The following is a 27947-nucleotide window of genomic DNA, read 5'->3' on the forward strand; positions in this document are numbered from 1 at the left end:
ATACAGTGGGTCCACGGGTTATGTCGGAGATCCGTTCCTACCGCGCGCGACGTAACCTGATTTTCACCGTAAGTCGGAACCCACCTACATAAGCACCTATGTCACTCACATGGAGCACACACACAGCAGTGATGAAGTGAAACAGTATAAACAATTTAAAAGAAAGATAACAATTCTTGACCTTTACTTGTGGTAAATAAATAATAAAAAACATAAAGCACCTATGTACATACGTCGAATTGATGGAACATTTTTTTATAAATAAATGGGAGATGGAGATGTAACCACAAAACGACGGACGTTGAGTCTGATGTAACCTGAGGACTGTCTGTATATGGTAATATAATTCATTCACAACTAAGACAACCAAGGTTGGTATTGTACATCTCTTCCTTAGTTATAGTACCTATGATGGAAATAATTCTTTGACTTGTAAACCACCCTTTCCCCAGTTATATGGAGATTTTTTTTAATTGATTTTAGAAGTAATGGATACTTTCATTGACATAGACCAAGATTTCTGAATCTCAACACTATTAAGATTTTAGGCCAGCTGATTCTTGGTTTTGAGGCCTACCTTATACATTTCGGAATTTTAGCAGCATTCCTGGCCTCTACTCAGTACGCTTTAGTAGCACCTACCCCTTCCCAAGTTGTATGTACTCTGGGGGGACAAAATTGTCCTTATTTGATAACCATTGGCCTAAACTAGCAATACAAAAATGTGGAGCTCAGTAGACTCTTAGAATCTGTTCTTTAATTCCCTGTCACTTCAGTGAATCTGTGAGCCTATATAATCTTAGAATTCTGAAGGAATGTAGCTATCAAATAGGGTGTTGTTCAGAAAATAAAATTAGAATGCATAGCCCTTGCTCTCCAGGATTCTGAAATCCTGAAGTGTGTGTGTGTGTGTGTGTGTGTGTGTGTGTGTAAAATGATTGTTTCACTTGAAAAATTGTATTCATCAAAGGATTCAGTTACCATCTTCTAGAGATGAGAAGAGACTACGCTGGAGGGTTGTGTGGTCTTGACACTCAGAAACCCCGTGTGGAACTACAGAATATATGTTACCAGTTGTAGTAGGAGTACTGATGTCGATTAAGAGAATATCTATTCTAGAATTTGAAAGGAAACTAAGCAATTGAGTGCTCAATCCGAGGTACCAGATCACTGCCTACTGTTTCCTCTTGGAGTGATTCCACATAATATTTGCACATTTTAACGATTTTGGATTTGACTAACTTAAATAATTCAAGACTAGAGCCAGCATTGTGAAAATATTTTCTCAAAATGAACAATGCAAGCCTATCATGTAGTTAAGAAAGAACATTTACAGTTAAGGCACATGCCTTCTTTTGTTGTTACATCATATGTTAATTCTTCGAATTGTGCTAAAGATTTAATGCCACAGTTTTACATGCATAATACCAGACACCAAGGCTTCCTTGTTATTTCTGAACACAAAAAGTTATGAAATAAGATGTCTCTATTGTGCTATGTTCCCACTTGCCATTCTTCACTGACAAGAGTCAACAGAGCACTAAATGAATTGCAGCTATTAATTTCTTTGTAAGGAAAAGCACTGTAATAAGACCTGCACAGCTTTAGCATCTGGGGTTCCTGTTTTTCTTGATGTTCACATGCACACTCTCAGAATCCCTCATCTGGAAATGCTCATGAAAGAATGTAGCTATCACTACATTAAGAATGAAATGTGTAAAACCAGCCTGCTTTTTTATTTTTCTCTCACACACTGATTTAAACACAATTTTCCAGCTATCTACCTATGCCTCTGAACTCTTGCACAACTGATTAAATGTTGAATTAGGTGAAATAATCATTCTTGTTTAAAAAAAAGTAAGACAACCTTTAGACAAAACGTGATGCATTATATTGACATAATACATGTGGACATTAATTAAAGAGCAGCAGAATCCAGCAGAGAAGTTTGCCCTCCATCTGCTTGACTAGAGGTAATAACGACATTCCGTTAACCCAAACTGACAGATTTTCTAGGATTTGACTTCAGCTCTGAAGTAGCTGCTCCTGGTATGAATAACCATATGTGTGACATCATCCATAGCATGCCATGTGGAGTAAAATTAACTGCTTATTTTTGTTTGTTTTACCGTTATATCTTCCTCTTGAGCTCTGTGTTACATGTAGCCCTTTACACTTACTTGTTTTACCGCCTGTGCACTTTCTAGTACAAGGTACCTAGGCCCAGTATGAAGCCCCAGGTTCCGATTACTCATATTTGCCCAAAGGAAATTAAATAAAGCCACAGCGTATTCACACTGAGGAAAGAATTAAACAAGCAAAAGTGAAATACGGCATAGCAATCACGAGTGCTGTTATCCACATTAAATCTGAAAGCAGGAATATGTTAAAAACCACCACGTATTCTGTACAAAAAAAAAAAGAAAAGAACTTACAGGATTTTCTAAATAATAAATTACTGGGATGAGGGATCTTGTCCCAGAGCTGAGGCTTAAATCTTTGAATCTGTTCATATCTAGTCTATGCTAGTTAACCAAGGGAACTGCTTTCCTCCTCCATCTCATTACAGATCAAACATCAAAAGCTTTCCGCTAGACGCAGGCACCCAGGAGGCATTTTGCTTTGTCACAATACAGTATTCACAGCTTCCCTGATAGGAGCGCTAACTCTCTTGGTAGTCTTAAAAAAACAACAAGGCAGTTATTTGTTGTGCTTCTTCCTCTCCTCTCCTGGAATTGTTGCTTCATTTCATAAGTAATAGTCCTTCCAATTATCCAAGTTCCTCAAGTCCACAGAGCTGACCCCCAGGACTTAAGAACAGACTCACTGTTTAGAGTCATTAATCTGAGATTATAAACATGGAGGGAGATTCATGAGAAAGGGATGAACTCATGGTTCCTGAAGAAAGACAATGGCATGCAGTGTTTTCTCAGGGGCTCTGTGTGTGTGTGTGTGGGGGGGGGAGGGTTTAAATCCGTCCTCTTTCCTGAGAGTATTTCCCCTGCTGCCTTTTGACCTGCCGTTACTCTCTGGCTTGTTCTTAGTTGGAGTGGTCAGCGCCACCTATTGCAGCGGGTATGTCAGAATGGCTTAGTTTTTCTCTGCATCTTGTCCTGGACAGAGGATTCAAGAAGGCAACATCTTGGAGCAGTCTAAAAACTGGGCAGATCAGAGTTGCAAGCTTTTATCCGCTAGCCAATGCCAGAGTTGAATTGCAGATTGCTTGCCATTCTTGTAAACCTGTGTACTGATTTTTAAAATTGAAAATGACAATGAATCACCATTGGTGACTATCAGTCAGGACCACTGTGGTACATTCATGTCAATTTTCCTTGCACTTTGAATCTAGAGATCATCTGGAAGGTTTTGATATCCTCTGGTCTTTCTCTCTTCCTGATTTCTATGAAGCTTTTTTCCCCCTCTTACTTTCAGGAGGAAATGAAAAGCTGCATAAAAATAGACACCTATCTTCCATACAGCTCTATTTTAAAGCTAATGTAATTAGGAATCTTGAACTTTGTCTGTGTGTATGAACTTGATTTTGTATCCAAGTCTTTCATTTTCCCCAGAGATCTGATTAAATCTTCTGAGATCTTTTTTGGCAGCTGAAGAGAAGTAGTATCATGGATCTGCATGATTTTGATACTACATCACATATGAAATGAAAACATTCCTTTTGTTGCTGGAATTGGCTTTAGAACAGACGGCATGTTTTCTCCTTGGTCTGGAACTCCGATGTCAGTGGGAGCTAAAATGTTCTCCCACCCATCCCCAACCTCTGCTTCTTTTGCTGCTTCCTCATAAAGATTATACATACACTTAACAAATGAAGAAAAGGAATTAGTGATGCTCGCTCATTTCCCATCTTCCCACAGATGGTGATAAATTCAAGTTCAGACTCCATTAAACCTGAGTAGAGCAACCCAGCAGGTGGCTGGACTAATGGAAAATCCTGGCTTTGGAATAATGGGAATTACAACCGACAGCTCTTCTACACCACAAAAAAGATGATGTATCCTTATTGACAGCGTCGCATTTGAGTCCAGAAGGCTGATCTGATAGTTCATTCCTGGCACAACGGAAGCTAAAAGCCCCCTGGGTGTTTTCTTGGCCACACCACTGTAATTTTTGTCATATGAACTTTCTATTACAATTCATTGTACAAATCTCATTTAGGTTGAAGAGAGCAAGAGGAATGGAAGGGAGGGGAAAGAAAGAAGGGGACTTTGTTTGGCCTACAGGCATACTTTTATTCTTTTTTCTTGGTTTAAAGGACAAATAAAGGTTGACACACAACAGTGTTTTCAGCCAATTCAGTAATTTTAATGCTGACATACTTGGCCCAAGTTCTTTTAGTGATCCTAGACGAGCTCATCTGAGGGAGTTTCTGTTTAAAGGACGCATAGATTGCCCTGGAGGTGTAATGCCTGCTGTTCCACTAGAATTCTTGCGGGGATTCTTCATTTGTATGTGTGTGTTTTTTCTACTTTTCTCTTAGCTCCACCTTCCTTTTTAAACTCCAGCATGTTATTTGCAAAAAAAGATTTGGTCACAATGATCTAAAAAAGCATCTACATGTTTAAATATTTTAAACCTCATATTTTCAATACGCTTCCAAATCTCTGAAAATATAGCATGAAGTTATCAAAATATTTCATTGTATTCACCATCTGTCAGCACTCCAAAAATATATTAAGATTAATAATCATACTTTGTTCTTAACTCACTATAGCATGTTTCTTCTTGAGAACCGGTTGTACTTTATAAAACTGAACTGAGTCCTTGACACTTTATCTCACAAACAGTCTTGTGGTTAAAAAAAGGGAGGGTATTAAAAATACAGGTAAAGGTGGGAGATTGGCTGGAAGAATGAACTTTTAATTCAGTGCAGAATTTTGTTTCTTCAGCCAACTAATCTCACTGACTTTTCATTTTGATACCTGTTGAGTGGAAGGTTTGCTCTAACCAGTTAAAAAGCTTGGTCATCCTGTTTTTCATTGCCCACAGGTTCAAAGCTTAGAAATTGGTTTGTAACTGAAAAACATGCCTACCAGCCTAGAAATGTGTGGCTCAAGAAAAGAGATATTAGGGCATTGGAGTAAGGCAGCAGTTCTCAACCTGTGGGTCGCGAACAATGAAAATACATCCTGCATATCAGATACTTACATTACAATTCATAACAGTAGAAAAATTACAGTTCTGAAGTAGCCACAAAAATATTTTATGGTTGGGGTCACCACAACATGAGGAACTGCATTAAAGGGTCGTGGCATTAGGAAGGTTGAGAACCACTGGAGTAGAGGAATACAGACCTGATTAGGCTATAACAGAGAGAACTTATATTATTATCATTGTATTAACAAGAATGAACTGGATATTGTTATAAATACCTCCCTGTAATAAATTGTGTGTGTGCGCGCACGCGTGTGTATGTGTGTGTGTGTGTGTGTGTGTGTGTGTGTGTGTGTGTGTGTGTGAGAGAGAGAGAAATATCTTTTAACACATTTATATTTATTGAGTGCCCATTACACAGGGGTTTCATCGTTTCTAATGAACCTTTCTTTGATGTTCTGAATTAAGCAACTGTCCCAGTTATTTGTCTTATGTGGATCTCCCCAACTGAAAGGCAATCCCTAACACATTGAAGAAGAGGCAAGTCACTGCCAGAGAGCTGCTCACAGTGGCTGTTGCAGCAGGAAACAGCCATGTGTACCGGAGCATGCTAGAGAAATAAAACACCAAATTAAAAGATTTGGTAATAAAATATTCTTATCTTCAATTTTTTTTCATGCGAAAGCTCTAACCACAATACACAGTGTCAGACACATCAAGGAAAATTCAGATGATGTCATGATGTAAATGTAAGAAACTGTTAATTCAGTTCCCTGTACATATTTTAGAGTCTACTATTGTTGCTTAAAGGCATAAATTACTAAAGAAACAGACATTGAAAACATAAAATGCTTGATGGTATGAAAATATTATCAACTTGCATTGAACAATTATAGTAACTTTTATTGACTGCTTAGCATGTTCTGGGTTCTGTTCATTACATTAAGATATGCAATAGCCTTTTAATATTCCCATTTTCCAGAAGAATAAATGAAGACTCTTAAATTTAGGTCATTTTACAAAGATCACTTTTCTTGAATGGTGTATGCTGAATTTAAATTCAGGACTGACTGGCTACAAACACATTGTGTAAGGCAGTGTTTCTCAAAATATGGTTCTTAAATAAGCAATATTAGCATTACCTGAAAACTTGGTAGAAATGCAAATTCTCAGGTCCAAATCTAGATCTATTGAATTAAAAACTATGGAGGTTGGACCTAGAAATCTTTTTTTTAAAGCCCTCCAGGGTATTCTGGTGTGCACTAATGTTTAGGAACAGTTGTGTATTGGCAAGGATGTGAAAAAAAGAAAACAATTGCACCCTGATGGTGAGAATATATATTGGTACAGCCATTGGGAAAACAGTGTGGGGGCTCCTCAAAAATAAAATATATAATTACCTGAGGATCCAGTAATCCCACTTTTGAGTTATATATCCAAAGGAAATGAAGTAAGTATTTAGTAGAGACATCTGCACTCCCATGTTTATTGCAGCATTATTCATAAGAGTAAAGATATTGAAACAACATTAGGCATGTCCTTCAATGGGAGAACAGGTAAAGAAGATATGAATATTATTTAGCCACGAGATAGATGGAAATCCTACCATTTGCAACAACATGGATGAAGCTTGAGAGTATCTCTTTTTCCTTTCAGCCAAGATCAATACCAATCCAGAATAAAGAATGTTTGATTCTGGGGTACCAGTATTTAGACTAAAAATCTGTGATTTGTTCAAACAACTTGTTCAATACTTTTATACAAGAGTGATTGTATATATTTTTCACATTATTTGATTTTTATATATTTTGTTTCTCTAGCATTTATTTGTTATATTTGGCCTAAGGTTAATAGCAAAAGTATCTCTCTGCAGTTGGGGGTTAGGAAGGGATTGGTGCTAATTAATACATTTATTCAAATCTTGAATCAATCCTTTCTTATTATTTTGCACTCTTGGTCCTCATTGTACCTGCTAACTCTTGAGACCTGTGGCTCATGCTGGTGCCAGCTGGCCCACGTATCCTCAGATCCCTGCAGTCCCCTCAAGTTTTCTGGATAGAAGCTTTCAGCACGTTTTATTCATTCACGTGCTCCTAGCTTCTTTCTGTCATGTAGAAATTTATTGAAATATTTAACTTTGGACTCTTGCCTAACTGCACCCTTGGCTCTCTTCACTGTTATGATTTTATTCATTTATAGACTTTCATACTTTTATTTCAGTGGTACCTCTGGAAACCAAAGCAGAAAATGGTGAGTCATCTGGAACAAGAATTGAAAAATCTGTGAATTCATTAATAATAAAGGAGAGGCAGCCCTAGTATACTGAATATACAAGTCGGCTTCAATTCAAAAGAGGTAAGATCTTTTTCAATGATTTTGCAACTTACTATGTATACTTGGTCACTTAAAATATAATTATAATAGTGGGTTTATATAAACCTTAATTTGGGAGTATCGATAAAATACCCTTTTCATTATTCTCAATATAATCAATCCCTCTATCCTTTCTTAAACTTTAACTAGATGTGTGAGAAAGCTCATAACTCTCTCTAGTGAGTCAAAAGAAAGATAAAATATTTTCTGGTAAGGCTACTCAAAATATGCATCAATACCAATTATTGGATCAGAAAATTATTTAAGTGATAGCAATCAGCATTAATTAATAAAATTATTAATTATAGTTAATAAAATTAATTATAATTAATAAAATTAAATAAACTTAGACTGAAATGGAAAATTAAGTATCAGCATTTCATATAAAATATTGTTTTGTCAAAGTTTTGTTTCTATTTTCTATGTCAGATGTGCACACATGCACATGCATGTATGCAGACGTGTGTTTGTGTGTGTTCAAACATTTTAATTGTGCTACAACATATTGTGCAACAAAAATAAAAAATGTATTTCTTAATGTAGATTCTGGGTCATGGCAAAAAGTTTGAAAAAAATACTGCCTTGGTCTCTATAGTACCAAAGGAAGAGAAAAAGAGAATACATATTTATTGGTTGACTATTGTAGGTCCAACATGGTGCTCAATATATATTATCTGATTGAAAACTCCCAATTCCCATAAAACCTTGATCCTAATTATGAAGTAATCTTTAGCATCTAAAGAATATGAAAGGAAATCAGATATATTGATAGATCCCTGTTTTAATTTCCAAAATTCATTAAAATATTTTAAGCATGTTTTGCTTTAAAAAAAAAAGCCAAAGTATGGTTCTATGTTTCATGAACTCTCCTGTGCCTTACATAGCTATAGCATGCATTTTTACCTTAAAAAACTTTCTTAGATATTTTTTTCAAAAAATATTTGGGAAACCACTGAAATATTTAAGGATAAGAGTGATGACAATAGATATATATTTTATAAATTTAATTTTGTAGCATTGTGGATAATGAAGTAGAAGAAGGGAGAAAGGGGAATGTGGACTAATGAGAAAGTTATATGAATTCAGGAGAGAGATGATAATGGTCTAAACTTGGTCAGTGGCAGTGGTGAAGTAAAATGAAAGGTGAATTATAGAGATTTTTGTTGGACAAAGACTTGGAGAAATAAGTATGGGAATCCCAAGTCTTTAGCAGTAGGGATAAGAATAATGAAGGGGTGGTGAGAATTTCCAGCAGGAAATTAGGAAGGGTTGAAATCTCATTAGTAAAAAGTTATCTAGAGAAATAGAATCAATAAGATGTATAGATGGTAGAAAGATAGATAACTAGATAGATGGATGGATGGATAGATAGATAGATAGTAGATAAATATTAAGGATTTGGCTCACATAATTTTGGAGGCTGACAAATCTAAAATATTTAGGTAGGCAAGCAGGTTGGAACAGTTGATGTTGCAGTTCAAGTCTGAAAATAGTTTGGAGACAGAATTTCCTTTTATTCAGGAAACCTCTATCTGTTTTCTCTTAAAGACTTCAAGTTATTGAGTTGACTACCACCTGTGTTACACAGGGTAATCTGCTTTATTCAAAGTCTGCTGATCTAAATGGTAATCTCATCTAAAAAATATCTTCACAGAGACACCCAGTCTTGTGTTTGACCAAATATCTGGGTACTTTGGCCTATCCACATTGACACATAAAACTAACCATCACAAATTAGAAATAATGTTTATTATCAGGCAAGTAGAACTATGTTTTGCATAGAATAAGCACACAATAAATATTGCTGTGATTATCAGTAGGTCATAGAAGGGATATAGGTTCCCTACTGAAGAGAAGTGATAAGAGATGGTGGTTATTATTGAAAGGGGAGTGCCACGCACACACTGATTTTTCTCTACATCCGTTTTTCCTACCTTTGTTTCCACTAATAATATTTTCTATGTTTATTTCAATCCTCAGTAACCAAAACAGAAAGCATGTAAAACATGTAACCATGTTTTCCATGCTTTCTCTTCTCTCCCTTTTCAGTAGGATTTAGAATAAACTCATCTTCTATGATAATGACCAGCATGTAATCAGAATGACAAGAGACTTGAATTCCTCATAATCATACTCGAATTTTAACTGATTCCCTGTATTGAGAAGTTGAATTGAGATCAATAGTCTCTTCAGGCTCAACATCTACACTAGCCAATTTCTGTGTCCCTTCATGTGCATAGGTCTAGAGTCAGAAGTTCTTAAATTGGAGACTTCCTGCTCTTGAGAAACACAGAATCAAGGTCCCTCAGACACAAAAAAGAAATACGTGTGTATCAAATATTGTTAAAAACATATAAATATAAAGAGTAAAAGGAACTCACTATGCCTCCACATAGAATCAGCTATATAAAAGAAACCAGAAATGTGTTGTTGCTTTTAATTTTCAAGAAAAGAAAAACTTCATATTCAATAAAAAAAAATTCACCAATCCTTCATAGCAATTCCAGGAAAAGTCTGACTGTTATAAAAAACATTCTTTTTATAATAATTCACACAGGCTTTAGAACCAGAAACCTCCCTCAGTTACTAATTCTATATTTTTGTTCATTAGTCACTTCTTTGTACCTCACTTTCTTTGTCTGTAAAATTGGGATAAAATAGAACTGAGAAAGAGAAAAGTATCTTCTACCAGTTTTGTAACTAACTTGTTGCTAGGTCTGTACTCACAGCTAGGCCTACTGAACAAAACAGTATCAGTGGAAGGTTCTTAATACCTATTGCAAAACTCCTCAGGAGTTTATAAAGTAGCAATTATTGGCCCTCCAGCAATGAATGTGACTTCTTTCTTGCTTATATTTAATGACTCCATATCTCTAATTATATAATTATAATTTAAAAAATCATATTTGCCAATGATATAAAAACACAGTTGTTTGTATTTTGTTAATATTGGAAATTTGAACATTGTTTGACATGTTTACTTATTACATATTTCTTCTTTGATGATTTGCTTTGTCTTATTATTTGCACACTTTTTCTGTGGTTGTTTTTATATTTACTCCTTATATGTAGGGTTATTAACTCTTTGTCTTAAAGAGAGAGAGCAAATATTTGCCAGGTTCTATAAAATAATTCAACTTAAAGTTATGTGAAAAAGATAAATAGATGGGACACAGAGGGTTTTTAGGTTAGTGAAAATATTTTATATTATACTACAATGATGGATACATGTCATTGTACATTTGTACAAAACCATAGTATGTGTAACTATGGACTTTGGGTGATTATTTTATGTCAATATAAGTTCACTGGTTGTAACAAATGTACCCTCTGGTGAAGAATGTTGAAAATGGAGAAGGCTATACATACATGTGTGGGACAGAGAGTATATGGGAAATCTCTCTACTTTCCTCTCAATCTTGCTGTTAAACTCAAAATGTTCTCAAAAATAATTGTTAAAATAACACAGACAGGGATAAAATAACTGCAAAACATATAATTGATATAATACTTATATCAATAATATATTTTTAAAACCACAATAATAAGAAAACAAACGAATTTTTAAAAGAGCCAAAAGATTTGACATTGCATCAAAGACAAAAGCCAAATGACAAAACCAGCACATGAAAAGATGCTAAACGTCATGATTTATTAGGGAAATACAAATTACAACAATGGGATTCCACTACACGTCTGTCAAAGTGGCTGACGAGGATGCAGAGCAACTGGAACCCACACATTGCCTATGGGGATGCAAAATAATACAGTCACTTTGTCAAACAGTCTGGCAGTTTCTGATAAAAATAAAACATAGACAACAAACATATTTATGACTCACCAATCATACTCCTAGTTATTTATGCAAGAGAAATGAAAATACATGTCCACACTAATGCCGTACATGAGAGGTTATAGTGACTTTAATCATAATTGTTAAAAACTGAATGCAACCCAAATGTCCATGACTAGTGAGTGAATGGACAAACTGAAGTACCTCTTACCCAGTGGACTGTTGCTTATGAATTTATCAATAAATACAAAGGAATCAATAAATGAAAAGGCTAAGTGAAAGAAGTCCACACAAAGAGCCACATACTGTATCATCCCATTTTTGTAACTTTTTTTAGCAAACACAACTGTGTAGGGGTAGAAATCAGATCAGTAGATCCAAGGATCTGAAGGGAGAGGAGGAGGGTTGATTCTGAAAAGTAACAAAGGAATGTTTAGGGTCGTGAAAATGACATGCTGATCATGGTCTTGGCTACACACAGTATGTTTGTCAAAACTCATAGGACTTTGACTTTTAATGTATGTAAATTATACCTCAATAATTCTGACCTTTAGGAAAGCACAGATTTTGATTTAGTAAGAGCTGGATTGGTATCTTGGCACAGGGGGTACTGCCTTTGTACCCTTGGCTGAATTTCTTAATGTTGCAATATTGGTATACCTCTCTTTATATTGGAAACGATAGTAGAGCATGCAATTTTTGGCACGTAGCCTCCTTCTGCGTGTTAGTTATTATGCAAAGGATGTGGATGATCATTATCCCAGAGGAGTGGGAAGTGGTAATGGAATAGAGGTAATGGGTACAAATGTAACTCTTTTCTAGGACGAACAGGAAAAACCCATGCACCCCATCACTTCCGAGGCCAAGCTTATCAAATAGATTCAAATGGAAGATTTTCACAGCTTACAGAAAGTAATTTTAAGTTTCATTGCCAACACAGGAAAAATATAAACTATAAATATATGTGTGTGTGTCATACACAGTTTGTTAATTGGAGTGTGAATGCAGTAGAAAGAGGGCATGAGTAATAGGTGGCTTAAGCCAAATTTAGTTTAGTCATATCCTGGTTCTGCCAATATACCTCAAGCTTAAATGGTATCAGTGAAGCTGTTTCAGACGTGAATTACTCCATAGCATTATCCTTGTGCCAACTGGGCTGAAATCTGGAGGTAGTTCATTTCTGCAGCCATAAAAGATAGACAGTATCTTTTATGTTTTATTTATTTAGCGCATCACTTAAGCCATACCTAACTTTATATGCACTTAAAAAGCTAAATTCACAATTTGGGAAGCAAGCTCATTCTGGAAAATAAGCAGTTTACAATATGAAATATATTTTTGTGTAGGGAAAGTTCTTGGACATAGTATTAAACAGGCAGCCTCACATAAGTTATTTGATTGCCACATAGAACTACTAACAGTAATTAACCACTTTTTGTGACTCTTTATGGGAAAATATATTTTAAATTTGACTATGATTTGATAAATCTATCTCCTCACTGCACGTATGTAATGGTAAGCAGATCCTTATCCTTTCCCAGAATCTAATAACAGAAAATAAATTCTATTTATTAATCACTATTCAAGAAACAGACTTGGGGTATAGATCTTGATTGTCTATTTTCCCAAATTCACATTTTTGTTACCACCTTTCTTTAACATACTTCTGTTTGTGAGAGGGGTAGAACATGTTTGAGGGGGCGGGGTTATAATTGTTTTTAAAAGTCTAAAGATTTGAATGTTTAAACACTAGAAGTGTCTGTATATAAATATGCAAATATTTATTTATAAATTAGCATTTAATAGCAATGAATTAAGAGTCTGAGTACTTGTGGTGTGCCTACTTTTGTCCATAAATCAGATAAATAACTTGACCTAAGGATTAAGCAGTGGTTGGTTTGAAATTTCTGGTTAAGAACTGCTTAGTGCAAATCAATCAAAAGCAAACTCACACAGTTCTGAGATTCTGTTGCAATCCAATACAAAGATGTTATTTAAGGAGGGAGAGGAGGAGGAGGAGGAGGAGAAATTATGCTGTGTGACCCAGACAAAATTATGTGTGAAAGGCTGACTCTATCTAATATGATGCCAAATAAGATGCAAAGGGGGTGGGGAAGAGCGTAGATTTATAAAGACAACCATTCATCCAGATGTTACCAAACGTTGGTTGCTATAAAAAAAATTACTTGTCATGTCTTGTTTGGTACTGGGTACTCTGCACCATAATTTTACTCTGAGGAAGTTTAGAATGTCAAGCACCAAGCCTTAGATATTATCTAAATTCTTAACAAGAGAGGAAGACTCTGCCAGGGATCAGCCTACATTTTTCAATCATTTTCAGGAACTAGTTGCCTAATAATGGTTGCCAAGACATCAACCCAAAGGCTAAATATTGGAGATGAAATGCCATGTAATGAGATTAAATAACAGATGGAATTTTTAGACCCGATTCCTACAGATTATTTTTGAAATTCTTGTTTTTCTGAACTCTACTTTTTTCACATTGTCAGCAATTTTCTTCTTAATACCATGAACAAGTGGTGAACCTATAGTTTTTCATACTTATCCAAATAAATCTTTGATGCTAATTTGTTGGCAGTCTTTTATTACTGTTGAAAATCTTACAAAAAAAAAATCTTCATGGGGACATACAGAATTTCTGGCACCTTAGGAATCTTGGAATCTTTTTTTTTCCCAAAGATTTTGTCCTGCAACAAGGTTCCATTAGTTTAAAACCTGTGCAGAGTTACATTTTACCTGCTTTTCTAAATGTTGTGCTGAGGACATCTGCAGCTTTAATTTTTGTTATCAATTAATATAAAAGGTTTAAAAATTAAACTCCCAAATATTCACTTATTAAATATTTGAAGAGACATTCAATTTGTTATGAAAAACCATTTTAGAAACAGAAATTTAATCTTTCAAATATTTAGGAATCATGTAAGGTACTTAAAAATATATATTCTACCTTCTTTTTTAAAAAAAAAAGATATATTGTTATTGATTTCAGAGAGAAAGGGAGAGAGATAGAAACATCAATGATGAGAGAAAATCATTCATTGGCTGCCTCCTGCATGCCCCTACTGGGGATCAAACCCACAACCCCGGCATGTGCAGTTGCCGGAATCAAACCCAGGACCCTTGAGTCTGCAGGCTGATGCTTTATCCACTGAGCCAAACTGGCTAGGGCTCTACCTTCTTAACAAAAATGTTTGATTATACAGGTTTGCAATATAGTAAGAAAGGAAAAAATTTTGAGGACTATTGTGTAGTAATTACTTTATTAGAGGATAAAGATACTTTATTTTTGTGACTATGGGTAACATTAGTGATCTGAAATTTATTTGTGATTTAAAAGAAAATTTTTTAACTATCAGATATTCAATATGGTAAGATTCATAAACATTCTTAATTACAGTCTGAATTCAATTACCTAGCATTGTTAAAATTTTTAGCATTTGATAGGACTTCTACCTCGAGGTCTATCACCAGAAGTTCAGCCTTTATGAAAATAAAATACTTATGGATTCTAGAACTGCAAAATTATAAAAATTTGAATCATGTGTTGTTTAAAAATGTGAAATTACTAAAAAATATAACATATACCATAAGATAAGTATGAATTCTTTATTAGGTAGAGTTATTATTAAGTGGCCAGTAGCTGATTCTCCATTTTGCTTGTGTATTTAGTGAATTGTATATAGTACTCATTTAATGAATATTTTTTGAATGAACTTAGTACATTGAACAGACTCTAATAAAACCATGTTAACACAGGATATCATTGTGGACCTTGTCAATGTCTCATTAAACATTTTAAAGCAGTTAAAACTTGAGTATGTTACAAATGTGTATATAGATTGAAAAATATATACATATGTATATAGAAAGTACATAACGCTGTTAATAAACTTAGGTCCATACCTAACAATAAATCAAAAAAAGTTTTGAAAAACAGGCTTTATGTCTAAGAGGAACTATACCAAGCTCTATATTTTCTATTTGGATAATAATATGAATCTAGTGAAATATAGGCTTTGTACTGTGATTATTAAAAACTTGAATTGCTTTCATGAGTAATGTCTACTTTATATAAGTTATAGTCTAAAATGTCCCCATTAGTAATTCCAAAAACCAAAGGACTAACCAACAAATGATATTCATTGACTACTAAAGGAAGAATAATATATGAGGCTCTTGAGAATCTTAGCTTTAATTCTAGCTATACCATTAGGGATATTTTCTCTTAGGTCAGAGACATGGCAAACATGGGACAACTAGAGGCCCGGTACACAAAAATTTGTGCACTCAGGGGGAGGGGTCCCTCAGCCTGGTCTGTGCCCTCTCGCAGTCTGAGACCCCTTGGGGGATGTCCACCTGCTGGCTTAGGCCCGCTCCCCAGGAAATTGGGCCAAAGCTGGCAGTCAGACATCCCTCTGGCAGCCCGGGAGCCCTCAGGGGATGTCCACTTGCCAGCGGGGAACAGGCCTAAGCTGCAGTCGGATATCCTTAGCACTGCTGAGGAGGTGGGAGAGGCTCCCGCCACCACCACTGTGCTGGCCGCCTTCAGCCTGGCTTGTGGCTGAGCAGAGCTCCCCCTGTGGGAGCACACTGACCACCAGGGGGCAGCTCCTGCATTGAGCGTCTGCCCCCTGGTGGTCAGTGTGTGTCATAGTGACCAGTTATTCCCAGTGGTTCTGCTGTTAGGGTCAATTTGCATATTACCCTTTTATTATATATGATATGAAGAAGGGTTTATTTTGAAAAATCCAAAAGATCTGTTACAAAGAAGCACTCAGTGCTGAAAAAAACAAAAACTAAAACAAAAACATTCATCAGGGAATCAGAAAATGTGGATTTTGTCTGAGCTGTGCTGATATCTGATTGTGTAACTCTGGACATGTCACTTAATCTTGTTGGCCCATCATTTTTTCAATTCTAATATGAATGAGGTTACAGAAGGATTTGATGATCCTAAACCCTGAGTCTAAATTCCAGTGGGTTTCTACAGAAAGTGATCAAGTCAGGGGAGTATGGAGGAATCCGAGTTCTGTTGGCAATGAAAGAAGTCGGCCATCCAAAAAGTTGGGATGCAAGAAAGGCAAGGGTTCCACATGCCACACACTGTTTCCTGCTTCAAGGAAATCTACCTTCTATTGCACAACCTCTCAGCTCAGTACTTTTGTTTTTTCTGATTCTTGTCCACAGGACACTGCACTCGCTTGCTAGTTTGAATGCATTTGTTCAGAATAATCATGTTATATCCAGAGACTTACAGTGGGGACCTAGGAAGTGGCAGCATTTCAGCTTCAAGAAGGCAGAGAATGAGGCTGAGCATTCTTGAGGAAGATTGCAAAATTGCTTTTAGTTCGCATAGTGTATTTTCTAGTCTGAGATTTCTTTTAATGGGAAAAAAGTGATATTTAAAAGGAAAAACTTGGATGTTTCCTAAAGCAACATTCAAAGCAATTAAATGGAGCTTTTTAAGCAACATGATCTTTTTCATTCTCACAATCTCCTCTTTAGCCTTAAGTAAAAACCAAAAGAGACCTTTGAAAAATGATGATTTTTTATATGTAATATGTGATCTTTTCATGTTTCTGCTGTTGTATGCTTTTGAGCTGGCTAACAACTATAGCTATGTAGCCAGAAGAAGGGCAGACTTGTCTTATATCCTGTGAAGAGGTGACTACCTGAAGTGTGAGAATGAAAGAAAATATAAGAATTCTATGAAAGGTTTTACTACAGAGAATATGGGGCCAAGACCTTCATCTAACCCTGGATACACATTATTCTTAATAATGCATACAGGTATCTTTTTTTTTTTTAGCTGACTTTAAGAAGTGAGCTTACGAAAATTGACAATATTTTATAGAAACAGATTTTTTTAAAAAAAAGCATAGTTCCGTTTCCTGTATTTTTCACAGTTCTTTAATTTGAGACATATCACTTTTATCTCGTCTTGCTTTAACACCAGATTTGGTTTAATTAAATTTATGTCAAATGAACACATGAAACGAAAGGAAAATCAGAAAGCCTGCAGTTGCCCATTAGTGAGTCAGTGACTGCAGTGAAAGGCTTTTGAAGCCTGGCTTACTGCCAGGACAAGCTTGCAATGATGCTCGGAGACACCCATGATGCTTTGAAGGGGAGGACTTAGCTGACCTGAGCCTGCTCAGTGGAATCAGTCAAAATCCTCACGGGCTGGATGTAAAATCTATAAGTCTCTGCCTTCAACCATTTACCTGTCAAAGGAAAAGAGTAGGTGATATGAACCACAATCTGTATAGAAAACTAATTGTACTAGACCCATTTACTACTATTATTATTATCATTGTTATTGATTATGTGGGTGGTTTTGTTTGTCTGTTTTGAAAGCAACATGCCAAGCTTTTTGGAAGGTAGTGCCAAACTGCCAATTTCTGGAGCTATTCTATCAAAACAATCTTTAACTTAAGGCTCTCCTAATTAAAACATCTGTCAAGTCGTCAAATAACACATGTTGTTAGAGGATACAAAAAGTATACTTTAGGAGCTAATAATTAGAGCTTTGCAAATGTCACTGTTAAAACACCTAAGTTGTTTTAAATTTATTTTTAAGTTAATTTTTGTAAATGCAGCCCCAAATGTTTTGACACTCCTGTTATAATGTAAAGTAATTTACTGCATCTTATATTGTTTCTGATACCATATAGTATTTGGGGGAGGTTTTTTCGTGTTGGTGTTTTTATACTAAAACATCTAATACATTCAGCCTTGCCACCTCTATATAAAAATAAGTTGTACGAATCTACCAATCAAATGTAATGTGTGTTTTTTTCTGTTTTTGTATTTCGACATTTTCTTATAACTATGTTTATTCCCTTTGCTTATTAGAATCTGATCCAGAGGTTCATTTGCATTTTATATTTTCATATTTTAGACATTAAAGTCTTTATACAACTTTCAACAATAAAATAAGTAAATCATTATGTAGCAACAGGGTGAGCTGAATGTTAGTAAAACAAGACATAACAGCAAGCTTGGTAAACATCTAGAAATGTCAGAGATCCAGTGTGTGCTGGTGTATTCTAAAGTGTGTTCTAAGGAACTGCAATGCCACAGTGGAGTTGGCTTTGATAGAATATTGTTTTGAGAAGAGATAGTAGCTCAACACAAGACAACATTTCTTGGCCAATAGCAAAGTTCTTGTTTTGTGGAATTTGTGAAATATGTTCAGCTGGGTTCCGCCACTGCCTCTAGTCAGATATTAGTAGCCTTTTCATCTTTACAATATCAGATAAGATATGAAAATATTCAGCGTTTTCAATTTCCATAGAATATAGTGCAATCCTAGTAATATAAGAAAAAAGTGGATTTAATTTCATTCACATTAACTTTAATGAGGTTAAAAATGTAAGTTTATATTCAAATAATTCATTTTTTAAAACTCTGGCCTTTTTGTGCTCAATATATATCTAATATTTAAAATATTATATAACACTATCACTTATATCTCCAAATAACTTTTATTATGATTTAAAATGAAAATTTTCATTTTTATGAAAGAATCCTCATGTCTTCAATATTAATTCTTACTGCCATATGTATTTTTCATTTTGAAAAATTTGTCAGTTTCTTTAAATATTTTTTTTAGTGAAGGATAAATTAGATGATCTGTTACTACACATGATTATGGTAATAGAGAAGAATCTGAAAATGCTCCATCCAGAGGTATATAATAATAAAAGTTTAGGAAATTGAACATATTTGTAAACATGGTAAGTGATAGCCTTGCTTGCTTGTTTTGGATTGGGTTAAGATACTATTAGATGTCTGTAGTTTTTTTATTTTATTTTTTTTTATTCATGAAGACTTTTCCAAAGGGTTACGGAGAGAAATAAGCAAGCATTCAAAACTATTGTAGAGACTGCTCAGAAATATTTATTCCCTCCTGCAAAAATATTTTCCCAATAAGCTCTTTTAAACTAGAATACATAATGACCACAGTATGCAGGCAAATTTCTTTTTTTTTTCTATTTTGAATTATTCCAGTAATTGTGTAGTGCAGATTTTCCCCCTGGCACTGCCGACATAGCCTCTTTATTCCACATTTTAAAACCAAATTGCCAGAAATGTCTGAAAGGCTGTTCTTCAGGAGTAAAAAAAAAGCACTTCAGGCCAAGCTTTTGCTAACACACCGAGCACATAGAAGATGAATTAGGGGCGTAACAGAATGCTGGGAGTACCTTTCACACTGGAATCAAAGGCATGCCAGGAGGAGTCAACATTTTGCCTGCAGTTGCTCTCTCTGACTTTCCTGTTGCCTGTAATGAAGTAGCTAAAAGGACATTTGGGACAATTCTGGGCCAAGCAGAGCTGTCTTAGATCCACCTAAAGAATCATAGCCAAAGAAAAAAATGATTCTGAGAAATATCTCAATCCAGTTCTCTATATTCATCCCGGGAGAAGCTTGGTAAGAAGACATGGCCCACTTTACTGGAAGCAGAATTTGAGGTTCAATCACTTGTTCCTGACTAGTCTCCAATCAATTGCCACTTGTTTAATTCTGCCTTCATTTTTGATCCAGTTGATGCTAATTTAGGAGTGTGTGTTTCATGAGGATGCAAATTCCCAAGCTCTGTGATTTTATTTATATCCTTAATTACTCAAAATGAAAGTTTTAGGATGAAATGAGCGTAAAAATCAGGAACAAGCATTTTAAAAATGATCTGAGAAGACCTTTACCCACATGCTACTATCAACAGTAAGACTGACAGGAAGGTATTCGGTCAGAAACTTTTCTAGTTCAAAGTACTGATTAATACAGAGGCACTGATATTGATAATTAGGTCAATAAATAGATATGAAACATTTGGAGCATTGAGGAAGCTAAACTTTATTCCACCAATTTTGTCACATAACCAATCACATTCATAGTTTTAGACAGACGTTAAATTGTAAAGGCAACTCATAATTCTAGGCATCTTTTTAGGCAAAAAATTCTTTAAAATATATATATATTTTTTATTTCAGAGAGGAAGGGAGAGGGAGAGAGATAGAAACATCAATGATGAGAATCATGGATCGACTGCCTCTTGCACGCCCCCTACTGGGGACTGAGCCTGCAATCCAGGCATTTGTCCTCCCCTGTAATCAAACTGTGACCTCCTGTTTCATGGGTTGATGCTCAACCACTGAGCCACACCAGGCGGCAAAGAATTCTTTTTTTAAGAAATAAAAGCATATGACCTGTTTAATATTATCCTCAAAATTAATTAATTAAATTAATTTCTATTTTCTCCCTTAGTTGACATTGAGAACACATGGTACATGGTAACAAAATGTATTTAAAAATGTAATTTTTAAGAGACATGATTGCCCCTCATATAAAATACAAAATATTCAAGTTGAATAAGGTTGATTATTCATACTCAAACTTAAAACGCAACTTGAAGATAATATAGTAGTATTTTTTTTCTTACTGTAACTGTTCATAGGAGAGCCCATGTCACCTTTGCTGTTTAGAACAATAACTTGTTTTAGCTGTGGTCAACATTGGAACCAAAATGCTTGGGGTCATATTTTGGAAATCTGTTTTTGAATGCTGTCCTTCCAAATCCCCTGGTTCTAACCAGATCATCACAGAATATTGAAATGTTCACAGCAAAGGGACACACAAGTTTGAAGGTTCCAGTCAAGCTGATTATACAAAGTGATAGCACTAGGGTTGTCAAAAGGGGGGACAATGTGCATTTTCCCTGGCAAATGATAAAGATCCGGTGCAGCAGGGCAGCTGCAGTCCCGAGATCAGAGCCATTACCGGGAGAAGGGATTTTGATTAACACCATTAACTTCGCACAGAAGTGAATTTGAAAGAAACAATAAGGGCGAATATTCCCAGTGCACATCTAAAATGTTAATTAATACACCTCTGGAAAGATGGGCACTTACATTGCAGTTACAAAGGTGCGGTGAATTCACAAACTTTGTTCAGCATTCACCCTTGCACAGTGATGGGGTGCAAAAAAGAGGGCGATGAAATCACTTACAGTTTGCAGTTCAGCTATCATGCGGAAGTCTGCAGTAGGTGCGAGTAAAATACACTGTGAAGAATAGGTGGCTCGGTATTATACCGCAAAATCGAACTTTGCAACTGCTTATGCATAATTAACTATCGGGGACTAGCCTGCTCTGGTGCACCACTTTATCGAGTAATAAAAAATGAAACTTATAAAATACAGACTCCTAGGTAACCGTGGTCACAGTAAACGTCTGCCTTCCTTTGCAGGCTTATTAATTCCTGAATCTGTAGCTGACAGCTTCTATGAACACACAGTTTTGCATCTATTTTGTTTATGTATAAGCCTTGGCATTTCAGTCACCTCCTGCCGAGACCCCTTCCTACCATATGCTTCTGTTTTTCTTCATTAGGTGATGTGATCCCTTCTGACTGTTGCATGCACGTGAAAGGACAGTGGGCTTGGGGGTGGGGAAGAAACCCCTCTTTTAGAGAGTACACGTCAGTTGGCCTTCAGCGGCTTGGAGCTGATTGCATCTGACAAGTGTTGTAGCGACTCTCGTAATGGATGTGTCTGCTTTAGCCGAGAATAGGTGAAAAGGATGTGATTCCCAGTGAAAGAAAACAACATGAACTATTATTTAATTACTGCCTAATACAAAACTCCCGAGGAGTCCCTGTTGGTTTATCATTCTGGCTTCTTCATCTCTTTATTAATGAAGAACCTAGTCTTTCAATGCAGTACAAGTCACACCTGTTATTCATAGGGACTCTCCCACCTGAATAAGGCAAGTAATACATTTTACTATTCGAAGCAGGTATATTTCTGAAGTGCTTTAGAGTCTTAAGTATAGAAACTTTCCTATCATCCTGTAAAAAACAAGCAAACAAAAAACTTGCACTCATCTTACCCAGGTTTGTTTCCTTCCCTAGTTTAGAATTTGGTGTGCACTTTTTTGATTACATTGCATACTGACCTTTTCAACTCTCTGGATTCTAAGAATCAATTAAAAACCTCTCCCCGCCTCCCCACTTCAGTTCTCACACCAATACGAGTGAAGGAGACTTAGTTTTTGTTTTGTTTTTTAACCACATGCAGTTTCTGGATGTGCTGAAGCTGATATTTGCCAGCAACCCATCTTCTAACCAAAATTAGTTGTCCTAGTGGGGAACGGCAACTTCCAAATCTAGTGAAAGTAGTAATGCAAAACTATTATTCATAGTAAAATTACAGGAATTTTGCAATCAAATTGTTTCTACTCATTTCTTTTACTGGGAATACATTGAGGCAAAAATGGTCATGTGATGTTTTAGATTGAATTCTACTTACATAGTATATTAAGTGACTTAATTGGAAATATATTAAACTAATTTAAATAGTAAGTTTCTGTTCACATAGTAAATACAAAATAATGACATTCTATAATTTTCCTTTCAATACATAGTTTGCATGAATTACATTGAAGTTTCTTATATTTTCTTTTATTTGGGAGAGGGGGTAACTACTACTTTACCTTATTTGCCTTATCCAATTTTTGCTGAAGTTTTCTTCTTATAGTATCTATAAAATATAGTAGCTCATATTATTTAGGCAAATTTTTCAACTAAAATTTCAGAAAAGGACACATATTAACTTTGAGAAACACATGTGTCTGCACCAAAATCTCATGTGGAAAAGAAAACACTCTGTATTATTTAGCCCACATACTAAGTTCAATTACTTTTAGGTCATATTAACTTTTAAGCACTTTTTAATTTTGTTATATCCCTATGTAGCCAGATAAAACTTGGAAAATAGTGGTTTTGTTACAGGCAGCCTGACCCATTGGTTGTCTGGTTTCAGTTTCCTTTTAAAGGTAGCCAATTTGCTTAGTTTCATGTTGTCAGGAAACAGTTAATACGATGATGCTAAACTCTGCTGTTTTTATGCTCTACATGTTTGTTTTCCTGAGGAATAATCTCATTTATCTAATTTATTTAAGCATATATAATATAGAAACAGTTACTCTACTAATGACAGCAATACGATTTTGAGTTAAAAGCTCACATTCAGAATTTTCCAAAGCTAAATCCTTGACGTTTTTTACAGATTCTAATGTTGGTCATTACAGTCATGTAAAGAAATATTTTTATCCAGTGACTGTCATTAATGTAGACCTCTGATTTGTATAGAAAGAGCGTTAATTTTCCAATCATGGTTGTGGATGCTATTGCCTGTTCTCTTTATAATATTATGTTACTTTGGAGCAGAGTGTGAGTATATAATTTTATAAATGATCCATTTTTAAAATTTTACTGTGTAGATATAAATCAAATATTGATAATCTTAGAGAAGGAAAGGTTGTTTATGGGGCAGTTTAAAAAGAAAATAGTAGTTATATCAAATTGAACAATTTGAGCTCTTAACGCCAATTAAACATTCTGAATCCTGATTTAAAAAAATTTGATAGATTGAAACCAAATGTTACAATAAGGAGGAGAATTCACCAAATATTGTGAAGGTAAAATATTATTTTCAACTGTGATGTTCAATAAGAGAATGCTTTATCTCTTTGGTATAAATAATATTACTATGTGGAAATTTACTCAAATAGCAGCACACAAATGTCCTCTTGTGTGGTTTCTCAAGAAAAAAAATTAAAAAGTTAATTGTATTTTTAATGCAAAATCAGTTAAGCTTCAAATAGTTCCCAATGATAAGACATTAGTATTTCCTAGTTTTTTCTTTCCAAGTCTTTATTTTTAAGGGGAAAAGCAAAAACCATATTAAAAGAAAAATAACTGTTTTCATTTCTAATTTGAAAATAATCTTTATACATAATGAGTAACTGGAAGATTTCATGCTTCTAGTGCAGCATGGAGCAAGCTGCTGATTAAATTTAAGAAGTAAACTCCATCAATAATAGAGCTTTCACAAAACATTTTTTAAAGGGTGGGCCTTTTTCCAAGATAAGTATCATACTATTAATTAATGTGGTTAAGGAGCATGAGATAGAATATTTAAAGATACTGCATTTGCTATATAACTGATCATCTTCTACTTTAAGGATTATTTTTGCATGATTTATGGGATTTTACATGTTTAAAGGAGAACTGAATAATAAAATTTTTCTGTGGATGAATATAAAACTACCAAAATTTTACACCTTCACTAACGGAGAAGCATGTCCAGTGCTTATCTCCAGAAGTTCAAGGTTTCCCTTAGATGATTGGAAATGTTAATATTCCTTTTTTTTCTTTAATTAAAGAAATACAGATACACACCAAAAATAGGGTTACTACAAATACATTTAACTGGCTGTATTTGGCCCTGAGGACAAACCTGTTAATTTTAATAACTACAACAATTCTCATAAGGAAATCATTGCAGTAGAACATCAAAATCTCTTATAAGGTAAAATATTAAAAATATGGTTTCTTTTATAATCCTTGCAAATGGCAATAAAGTAAATGACACATAAAATTTTAGGAAAGCTGGTCATTTAAACTGAATTTTGAGACTAGGGAGAAAATTTCATGCACAAAGCTCAGAGCAAATTTTATAGTCATCATTGTTCAACTCAATGTAATACCTGACATTACTTTAATTTCTTCAAAGAAAATTCAAACTTCTTTATAACCACCATATCAATAACTCAAACACTCCCTGAATTTGGGGGTGGGAGAGAGATTAACCAAAAAACTCGTATGCATCTATGCATAACCCCTGGACACAGACAATAGTGCAGTGAAGACCTGGAGTCAATGAAGGGACATCTGTAATGCTTTCAACAATAAAGATACATTTTTTAAAAAATTAAATAATTACCCCTGATGAAAAAAAACACCCCATATAAACAAAAGATGAAACAAAGATTTCCTGAATTCAAACATTTAACACTTGTCTAGTTATCAAAATATCTTTATGAAATTCACTAAAGTATCTATCATCTATGCAGAGATTTGTTGACAAAGAAAAGTTTGTACCCTATGAATAGTAAATAAACATTTTACAAAGTGAAAATGTATTTTTTACACTTATGTCTATTGGGTTTTGAGTAACAGCTAAAATAAAATCTTAGGTGCCAAGTTTCTATTTCAATCTGATCTAATAACCAGAACAAATACTGCTGCCCAGAAATTCTCTGGCAGCTATACAACATGCAGTGAATGTCCATGGGTGGAGGGGTTGTGGTCATTTTAAGAGAGACCTCATGCCATCATACAGGTACTTTGCACATCACCCAATTGATGTTCTATCTCTGGGTTTTCAGAGAGCAGCACTCATTGTGCATGGCTCTTAAACCGTTTGTGCTAAAGACTCAATCCCAAATCCAAAGGAAAACAGTTAAGGTTTACAAACTACTTTTCCTAATCATCGAAAGTACAGGGGGTGGTATTCTTGCTTCATTTGTGGGTCCACTCTAACTCCAAACAGATCTGAAACCATTACGACGCATGGCAGTTGGTCGATAGTGTGGAAAAACCTCATTTACTGACTGGCCAGACAGTTTTAAAACCTTCAGATTTTTCTAAGTCTACGTTATTAACTGTCTGACTGTAATCACATCTTCACCATAGGGAGCTTCAAAAGCTTTTCATTTGCATTGAATCAGTTGCCTTCCTCCCTGTCTTTTTTTCCCCCTGGAAATAAGCTTAAATAATTCAACAAACTACACACATGGCTAGTGATTATTGAACCATTCTGAAACACTCGAGGCAAATGGACCATTATGTGGTGGGAATTAAAACTTTCCTCCCAGCCACTGGGAGGGTATGTATTAATATATAGCAAATATTTGTCTCTGCAGGACTACTTCTGTACTCTCCATTCTCCTAAAATATGTGAAAAACACCTACAATTGGGCCATAAGTTTTATTCACCTGTGCTGGTTTTGGAGATTATTAGGTCAGATAGAGTCTTTTGGTGTACATATATATTCAACATTTCTTTGCCCAAATGTGGAGACTAAGTTACTTTAAAAGAAAATACAGCACTTTTAATAGTCACATTACAAACAAGTAATAAATGAACAAATTACAGTATTGTAGCTGTTCTAAATTTTTACTATACTTACATCACAATCTGATTAAGCATTTTGGCTACTTGACTTACTCTTAATTATAAGCGTTTATATATTGTTAGGTCTATATATAAAAGTATTTATGGACATTTTACATTTGTAGTCACATATGCTTTTGAATTATCCCAAATCTTGACTAACATTTTGTAATTTATCTTGACATCTGTTTCTGTAGATATTTGGTAGATTAAAATAAAAATCCTGGGCATTTTCAGCCTAAGGTAGAAGCTAGGATTCTATGCTAGATTTTAACAAAGAAAAAATTAATTTCAGAAGACATAATTTTTATTGATAGAGTGCTTATATTTATCTAAGCAGATAGGAATTAAAAACAAAGAATAAAAGACATAAAAATCACATATTTTCATACCAACAATAAATTTTCAATGTACAAAGTCATAAAACATTGAGTAGAAAATTTATTGGGAATAGAATTGTTGTTTTCTTTACTACATTAACTTTGAAGTCTTAAAGAATGAGTCATACTTCACTACACAAGACTAATTCAAATAGTTTTTATTAAAGCACTAGCTATTAGATATTGTATGTGTCCTTACATTCCCCAAAGTCAAGGGTGTACCTATGCTAACAATTTTGTAGAAATATCATTTGTGATTATGGTATATATCTATCTGTTACCTCTCGTATGACCAGGAATCTAATCTGAAACCTTAAATATATACATAGATAGATATACATATGCAGCGTATACAGTAACTACTACTTTTATGATTGTTTTAGTATTTATATGGCTTTCCCAAGCACATCAATACCAGCTCCAGCACCCCACAGCAAAGGGCAAAAGGGCGGCACATGGCTTGAAAGTATGAAGAGCAAACATGGCTTACCATAGAAACATGATTTAGATCAGTGATGGCGAACCTTTTGAGCTCGGCGTGTCAGCATTTTGAAAAACCCTAACTTAACTCTGGTGCCGTGTCACATATAGAAATTTTTTGATATTTGCAACCATAGTAAAACAAAGATTTATATGTTTGATATTTATTTTATATATTTAAATGCCATTTAACAAAGAAAAATCAACCAAATAAATGAGTTCACGTGTCACCTCTGACATGCGTGTCATAGGTTCGCCATCACTGCACTAGGCTCTCAGAGGCCACCATCAACCGCCAGACCCACCTGGAGCTCTATGCTTCCTAATCTACCTGTCAGTGTCTTACCACTTTGACCAGGATGATGTGGCTTTGAAGAACTTTGCCAAATATTTTCTTCACCAATCTCACGAGGAGAGAGAATGTGCTGAAAAACTGATGAAGCTGCAGAACCAATGATGTGGCCAAATCTTCCTTCAGGATATTAAGAAACCAAAAGGTGACAACTTGGAAAATGGGCTAAATGCAATGGAGTATACATTACTCTTGGGAAAAAAGTGTGAATCAGTCACTACTGAAATTGCACAAACTGGCCACTGGCAAAAGTGGCCCTCATTTTTGTGACTTCATTGAGACTCACTACCTGAATAAGCCAGTGAAATACGTTAAAGAATTGGATAACCAGACAATCAACTTCAGGGGCCCCTGAAATCGTCATGGCCGAGTATCTCTTTGACAAGCACACCCTGGGAGACAATGAAGAGAGCTAA

At 35.0% G+C, this 27947-nt stretch overlaps 1 pseudogene; it reads left to right on the top strand.

Annotated features, from left to right (window-relative positions):
* The first annotated feature begins 20 nt into the window (after positions 1 to 20).
* Positions 21 to 27947, top strand: LOC106726439 (annotated as a pseudogene).

Source organism: Myotis brandtii, unplaced genomic scaffold (genome assembly GCF_000412655.1).
Source record: "Myotis brandtii unplaced genomic scaffold, ASM41265v1 scaffold266, whole genome shotgun sequence".
Classification (NCBI taxonomy): Eukaryota; Metazoa; Chordata; class Mammalia; order Chiroptera; family Vespertilionidae; genus Myotis; species Myotis brandtii.